The sequence below is a fragment of the Amyelois transitella genome, chromosome 19 (genome assembly GCF_032362555.1).
Source record: "Amyelois transitella isolate CPQ chromosome 19, ilAmyTran1.1, whole genome shotgun sequence".
NCBI classification, from domain to species: domain Eukaryota; kingdom Metazoa; phylum Arthropoda; class Insecta; order Lepidoptera; family Pyralidae; genus Amyelois; species Amyelois transitella.
In genome coordinates this window covers 4,277,834-4,286,651 of record NC_083522.1, presented here as the reverse complement: position 1 = coordinate 4,286,651, position 8,818 = coordinate 4,277,834, and positions in this window count along the sequence as shown.

Sequence of the window (8,818 nt, the reverse complement as noted above, 5' to 3'; positions counted from 1 at the left end):
TTTAAGTAGTTTTTCTTTTCATATGTGCCGAGAAATCGTTCCAAATTTCTCTCATCGCGCAATGTTCTAACTCGCGAAGGAACCTCGTCTGAGTAATGAGACTATAGGGGTAAGTTTCCACTAAAACGCTTGATTAAAAAAATAGCCTATTTTTTATTATAGAGTTATGAGGCGTGTTAGTCCCAACACTATGGTATGGGAGTGTTAGTTTTGAGTGGCTTACAACAGACATAGAATAATTACTGTGGGTATGACTGAAAAATTCACAGCACTTTAGAATAAGATGTCTTCGTCTTTTTCTCGTGAATGTCGTATAAGACTGCTAAAATAATAAATTACATTGCACTGATTACAAATGCATCTAAGATCTTCTATTCAAAACCCGAATTAAGAAGGTTATTAAAAGAAAGACATCTTCAACAACTTTAGTGAAAGCACATCCTAAGAAATGCCCCTTTCTATAAAGGGGCCATTATGTCAAAAACAAACTCTGCCTAGCCAAACCCCATGTTTGCTAAGGGCTCTTATAAATATGCAAATGCTCTGCGTTTAATGCTTCAAGCAATAATATTTATATTGAAATCGTACGCCCTTGAACTCATGTTATTATAATGATTCAACCCTTTAGGAGGCTTCGATTGGTGATGTATATAATGAAACTAATAAAGTTCGTGTTTAACATTGTCACGACTACCACATCAAATCCATTTGTTAGGATCTCTTTTCATAAAAACTATCGGTTACTTAGATTTCACTGTTCTGAAGTAAATACTATTAAGTAAGTTTGTAAGTAAAGACCACAAAATTTTCAAAAACCTAATACCTATAAGCATCGAGATTGTAAAAAGTATCTACCTTCATAGCTTTACAGAAATTTAACTACTTGGTACAATTTTTTCACAATATTTATCGTTTTATTTTTCTTTAGTATTTACTATTGTCGTAACGTGTCTCAAGATAAATGTAAGATTTATTTCTAAAATTTCACTTAAATTCCACTCTTGTGATTGCAACATCACAAAATATTATATGTAAGCCAATAGCCACAATAAAATCTCTGTGCTTCGGCCATTGGCCGTTAATTTTTAAAAGACGTCGCGCGGCACCAAGTTATGATGATTGTAGTGGCTTTTTACGGCTTCTACTTTATTAGGGAAAGTGCCACGGACATCCCGTTGTATGACGTGGGCTGTATCTTTTATAAAGGACGTTTGCGGACAGGTTTATTACTTGTCCTTTTGTAAAACGACGTGATATTATCCAGGCTTTCTTTTGGTGGCTATTTTTTAAAGATTAGATCAGTTTGTTGGATCATTTTTTGCGTTTCTTCCTTGTGAGTTGAATCGAAGCTGTCGGTTTTTCGGCACATGGTAACAAGGATATGGACATGTGATATGGACTCCTTTCTATCAAAATTACATCTGGATTACATTATCGGTTGTTGGCTTGAAGGTTCGCGTTAGGTGTGTTTGGTACTAAGCGGTCTCTGTGCCATATTTGAAAAGATTTGGTAAAAGCTAAGATTTTAGTTTAGATTCCTGTTGTTACATTTTACGACCAATTTTTCAAATACAAAGAAACATTTCATAGTATGCATAGTTCGTGACAAGGAAACGATGTAGTTTCTGCCTAAGTACGTCTTTGGGAGAGGAATATGATTTTATACGAGTATATTTATTTTCATAACAGATGATTAACTAAACAAAAAAAAATGTTTCACCAAAATGGTTTCAAAATAAAATTTGAAAACAAAATCAAAACACTTCTTCTATCCCATCGTGCACCATTTAATTAGATTTTTTCATGCGCGAACCGTAAAATGAGATTTTACTTTCCGCGGGGGAAAGTAGGAATAGAATCGTATTCAAAAATTTGCTGTGGTGCGCCGTTCATTGTAGTGGATGAGATTTTTCTTTTATTTTAAAATGAAGACCACGAGCCAAGTATCTGTCTAAAGTATTCAACTTGGCGCAAACAATTAAAAATTCCGTCAGATATCATATATCTAATGGATTCAAAGCTGACACATGCCGTATTCGAGTTTCCCGCAACGGAAATTAAATAAGTACAGATGTGTATTTTAGGGACAGTTAATAATTTGAAATAAACACATATGAATTATAAAGACTGAAACTTTAAAAAATAACACATTTAATTTCAATTTATATTCTGTAGTCTTATAAGTATATTCGCTTAGTTTTAAATCATCGTTAATACAGTGATTTTTATCAGTCTATAGGTTTGTTTTTTACGTCAATATAACCTTTTTTCCTACTAACAAAAAGCTTTACATCTTAAAACAGATTTCCTTTTGTCTGGTAACTAACTTTTTTCAACATTATTATTACTACTTAGTTATTGTCTTGTTTTACAAAATTTTACGTTTAAAATAGAAAAGTTACACCTTTATACTCACGTGATTTGGGCCGCAAACGTTGCCTACATTATTAATGAGCTAATTAATTATGCCAATCGCAAAACAACATTCCATGTTTTAGAATTGCATTATGTTTCCGAGCCTTTGTGCACACTAATAAAATTGCCCTGTTCAATAATTTTGTACAGGGCAATTTTGTACAATGCTGTTTATAATTAAGCCAAATAAATTTAAAGGGAAGGTAATTATTGAATAATATATATTAATTATTGCAAGTATATTTTATGTAAGCAATATTTCAAGCAAATTGATCACTGGTCTCCATATTTAAAAACTTAAAATTTTAAGCCAAATAGCTGAACGTGGCCTATCGGTCTTTTCAAGACTGTTGGCTCTGTCTACTCCGCAAGGGACAAAGACGTGATTATATGTATGTAGGTATGTTTGTTTAATTATTTCTTTTCTGGCGTTAGTGCCGCTTACGCCAACACCTCTTTGGAGTTTGACAAATTTTAATAATAGCACAAAAAAGGAGATTTCTATTATAATTACGTATTGCGACTTGGTTTTAAGTTATCATTCATAGCTTTGCAAGGGTTTTGAAGCATTAACATTACATAAATACAATAATTATAGATACAATGCAATACAATAATGGTACACACCTCATTCCCGGAGGTTTAGGCAGTGACTACTTCTTTTAGCTTACCACTATCCCTACGCATTTTTGTTATGTTAATTCTTTACGAAAAACGAGTTAATAGGTTGTTGTCTCGTAAACATCATCTTTTTATGACAATATTCTAAGAAGTAAGAAATGAAATTTATATCCATGTGTCACTTTACATTTTCACCAAATAATGAAAGCAATTTAAAGGTATGCATTCTACATTTTCGAAATAAATAGGTTCACCTTTCCCGCCAAATGGAGGTGAAGTGGTGTCACAAGTGGAATTATTCGTGAAATTCAACACTAGGTTTACACCTGCTGCTACCAATAAATGCTGATCTTCCTTGCCGCTCTACTGCTATAGAAGTTCCGTGTATTCAGCGTATCTGTAGTGTTTGGTGAGAGGTCAAATTAAAATGGTCTTGTTGCTCAGTAAGCGTTAGTTGTTAAGGACGAGGCATGTGGCTGTGTTGGGTGACGAGGCTCGAATTCCACAAGGCACCGTTATTTCTTTTGTACTCGAAGGAGCTGAAGGTTCCTGTGGACATGTCTTTCGGGACAGTGCAGGAAAATCTTCGGTTTTGATACAAGTTTTTGTGCATTTCATGCTACCTATGTTACCGTCCATTAAATATTGGTATCTACAGAGAAAAACAGAGTACCCAGATACCTGAAAATACCTACTGTGAGAACTAATTTATAGAACACGTAATTAATTAAAATAATAATTACAAAACAGTTCCAAGAAGTTCGTGAAAATACCGTTAGATGTCGCTATGAGTCGTTTATACGTTCACTCATAGTACTGAGACGGGTCTTTTTTTCAAATGTTTTTATTTCATTTGCAAATTGAGCCATCCAAAGTATGCCATGCCCCATCCTTGCACTTCAATGTTTTACTTCAATTATTAGATTCCCTACGTTAATAAAAAGCAACGACTTACCGTAACAAATCGTATCCTGCTAGGGGTGTAGAATTTAACATAGTAATTTATTTTTATCGTTGGGGAACAAAGCAAAGATGATAGGTTCCCTATGCAGCTCCTACAACGACATTTTCCTTAAGTATTTAAAAAAAACTATTTGTTTTTAATATGAAATATTATCTTAATATAAATAAATGTTTTTCTATAGGATGATCATATGACTTTTATTCTAATTGAATTAAAAGAATACATTCGTAATTATGGATGGTTTTTTATCAAATTAATAGCTTTTACCCACAGCTTCGCTCGCGCGAAATTAGCGCCACCTACAAAAGAATACAGGTGTGCAAATTCCATGGGAACTATAGTTATACCGGGATGAAAAGTACCCTAAATCCTACTCAAAACTCTTGATTATATCCGTCAAACTTCAAGAAGAGTTCGTAGATAACGCTTGAACGAAAACAAACAAACAAGATTAATTTCACTTTTATGCTATTAGTTGGGATAGGATTTCGATGACCAGAGTTTATCGATTAAAAAACCGCATCAAAATGATCTCCATTTTGGTTTGGTAAAGAAGGATTGTTTTTCCCTTGTTATCCATCTTGCCGTGAATTTCTATGGGAGCAAATACCATGGACAAATAGCGACTGCACCTCATACAGCATTCGTCTGCGGGGATTAAACAATCATTGAGTTGCATTAAGCTTCAGATACCGAGTAAGTATAACCTTATAATAATAATTTAAACCCGCCTAGTTTATATAATGGAAGTGAAACACGGACACTTAGCCAGTTTATGTAGCTTCTAAAATATTACTTAAGAACTTATTCTTGTCTACTGTTCGATGTAGGGTGGATGTAAGTTTTTTTTAAGTTACTGGCCGATGTGTTTTCTTCCGTGTTTTTTTTTCAGTATTCAAAAAATTTTTGGCACGTTTTGTCTGTACTATCTACTTACTTATATAAATCAACATAACTGGGTCTTGGTTGTTTATTTATTTAAGTATTTATTATGAAATATAGTATCGTTGAGTTAGTATCTCGTAACACAAGTCTCGAACTTACTTCGAGGCTAACTCAATCTGTGTAATTTGTCCCGTATATATTTATTTATTTATTATTTATAACAAAATAGTTAGGCTATTTCGGACTATATAAGATCATATCAAGTATTTATTTGGACTTAGTATACCCAGTGAGGTGTACGGAGATGCGTGAACGATCACAGTCTTGCCTTTAATGATACGTTTAATTAGCACACAACGGTTTACAGAAGCATAAAATGATACAATGTAGTTAGGTTTGGTCAGAAGGCAGGCATTCTATTTGATTGCCTGACCTTCTCGCTCTTGGGTCGTGGTCATAGTATGTCAGGTTCTTGGAGAGGTTCTCCAGTATTGCTGCGGCCGTTCAGACATTTTTGAACGGACACAAAATTTTTGACGATACGAAGTAACTGACGGAATTTGCAATTGAAATGGAAAATAGGTATATCTACACTGTACAAATTACTACATGACCAGACGCACGACTCTTTGTAGGAATTTAATGTTCCCTGATCCGTTATTTTAGGCGCCACTCGTTCTTTCCAAGTGGTCTGCCAAAATAATTAAGTAGTATATCAGGAACTGAAATTGAAATTAATTTTTTGATAAAAAGTATAAAAACACCAGTGTAGTCAGGAAAACTGTACACATTTGTTATCAATGAACAAAGCTTTATTTATAGCATTTTAAGCGTGTTGCCAAAAAATATTAATTAATCATCTTTTGATAGAAAAGGCTGAGTAATACTAGTTCTAAGAAGCCTTTGTAAGCAAACCTTATTTTGTAGCAAAAAATTAATCATAGTTCAGTAAAATTACAGAAAAGATGACAAAAAACAGGGCATGGAATGATTTTTACTTAGGACAACTAAGATAGTTATTGTTTACAGTATTAAAAAAAAGATTATATCCACTCACTCACTTAATATGCGTAACTTTAAATTTATCATACGAAAGCTGCAATGTTTTTATTTTTAGTTAAAGTACGGTGTCAATCAAAATTTGCGCCAATCTTTTCCAACCAAGCGCACCATCGAATGAAAATAAATTCATATTGGAGTATCGATTTGGCAAGTTCGCGGGCGTCGCATATTGTTTTTAATTAAAATTCTATAACATCGATATAAACGGGTCGACTCAGCGATCATCGTCGTCATTTCATATTTATTCAAGCGTTTTGTTCTATTATTCCTGTTTAATTGTTTAGAGATTTGACTTTTTGCATGTTGCAAGTAAATTTATGAAAGTTTTTGTGTACACTTATGTCTTTTATTGCGGCGTTATTAGAACAAAAAAGCGTGATCCCTAAGTTTAGATCTATCCGCAACCATTTTATACTATTTTCAATATTACGCGCTTACAGTAGCTTGCTAACAATGCTCTTATATTGAGGCAAAACGTTGTGAATGAATTTTGCATCTGTTTTCTTCATACAGAGTTAAGTGACCTTACAGTCTTCTTAAGCCTTGTTGGCTCTATCTACCCTACATTGGACAAAGACGTTATGATGTATCTTTTACTCAGATGACAAAAAATCTGCTAAGAAAGAAATTAACATTACTAAACTCATCTAAGCTGACGCTTGTGGACACAATCCCAGAAATAAACGAACACATACCTAGAACCGCAGAGGACATAGGAAAATATTTGGCCTGGGAATCAAAACAAGAATTCTTTGTTGCCTTTTTCCCCAAAACGGTCAATATGGATTTGTGGTGCGATGTATGTATGTTACGTATTATTAAACTTCTAGCATTTCTTTATGCTCATATCTTTTGGTTGTATAATGGCATTGCAGCGTCACCGGGGTTTAGTGGCAGGGCCTGAAGGGCCTTCGACCGATGCAGTGGTTGCACCTTTGAGCTACCACTGCGTAACTCCCTTTGTAGACGAACCTCGGCTTTGATACCAGCTCAACTCATTACAATGCTATGTATCATCTCCATCTCTCGCGGGTTAGAAAGATAAATAATCTTGAAAAGACTTAAAGGCAAAGCCTAAAATGCAATTCACATCTTAGGCTTAAAAGAGAACCCCAAGTAAATAAGCCTTTCCCTTTATTTGAAAAAAAGCAGCTGGCCCACTATGTATTTTCTTTTCAGAATTCCTTCCTTATTCGCCTTTGGGACATCAATGAGAATCAAGTGCAGTTTCTTTGATGTTATTAAAACCAACCCAAGAACTTTAAGTAAATTAATTTAATAATTGAGCTAATAATGATAACGCTGATGTAACCATTGGAACTGAAATTTGAGATTTTTTTTTTATGTCAAGAACTTAATAGCGGCTTCTTAAAAAAAATCATAATGCCATGTTTATTGTACTGAGGTCTCAAGTAGCGATCAAAGTGGGTTGTTAGCATCACGTAATAATTCCCATGGCTCGGCACTTAGTCACTCAATTAGCCAACACATGTATTAATATTCTAGTTAACTAGCCTTTTGCTAGGACGTTAGTTAGGCAACTCCTGGCCCTTTGGGATTCCAAGGCAAGTTTATGTTTAACTAGTTAGGCCTCGTTCACATGGGCTGGTTTTGGTTATATGGAAAATAAGCTCTTGCCTTCGATTCTGTCCGCGTGAAACAGAGGCATTTTCCAATTTTCTTTAAATGAATTTTGTGTTATTCTCACGGACACTCGAAATTGGTTGTGGTTAATAACTTTGTTGCATTTAAACAAAATCTATGTAAATAGGCCTATCCTTCGATATCTCTTCTATTCATTCAAAATTTAGTTTTCTTGTTAATCTGTAAAAGCAGATTGACGGACTGATAAAATGACTGTCGCATTTATAATATGACGAGACTCGGGCAGGCTTTCGATGTCCTTTAAATAATTTTTATACTTATGTGTAAACCTTTGGGAATAATTTGTTTAAAATTGTAGGTGCAGAAACTCGTCTCCTACCATAGAATCCTTCAGCTACAAGAGAAGTTTAATCTGGAACTTGATTTCAAAAAGCAGAATAAAGGGGGAAATTAATCAAAAAATAAAAGAGGCTTATTTTGTTAATTAGGTTAAATAGTTATCCGCAGGTAATTCTGAGCTCCAGAAACTTGAACCGGGAAGGCGGCGCCTCTTAGCAGAGTGAAATTAACGACATTCCCTGTTATTAACCCTTCCAAGCTCTATTTTGGGAACTACCGGCCTGTAAGCGTATTACAAGACATAGGGTTGCCAGCTTGGTAAGATTATTTTATCAATAATAATCAATCTTTATTTTCTACTAGCTTATACTCGCATCTTTTCGCGTGGCTTTTTGATAAGGAGTCTATTCTATATTTCCTATAGTTTAGCTGAACTATCATGGTTCTTCATTATTTATAGCTTTTCATTGATTTTACAAACGGCAGTAACGGTAAAGACTTAACAAAAGTAGTAAGAGTATTTTTTAATTCTTACTCTACTTACTGTTTCTCTATCGTCTAATCTTATAATAAAATCAGTCATAATTATAAAATCAGCTAACATTTGAATAATGTAACAAGAAAGTTTTAAAACTTTCTACCTACCTTTCTATTCCACGCTATTTAGAAATTTAAAATTTTCAAGGCAAGAATTAATAAGCATTATTTGTGCTTATGTATCACCAATGAGTTCATCTTGCACACGCATTACTTGCAGATTTTAGCCAGGCACCTTAACGTTTAACCACCGACGCTTTTTAAGGAACCTATTACAATATTTACTGAAAATCTTTAGAGTTGGCTACCCTACTCCTGCTGCAAGACTAACACAGTAATTTACCTGATTTTATAGGCGAATCACCCCGATTTAGTCGTCTCCTACTCTCT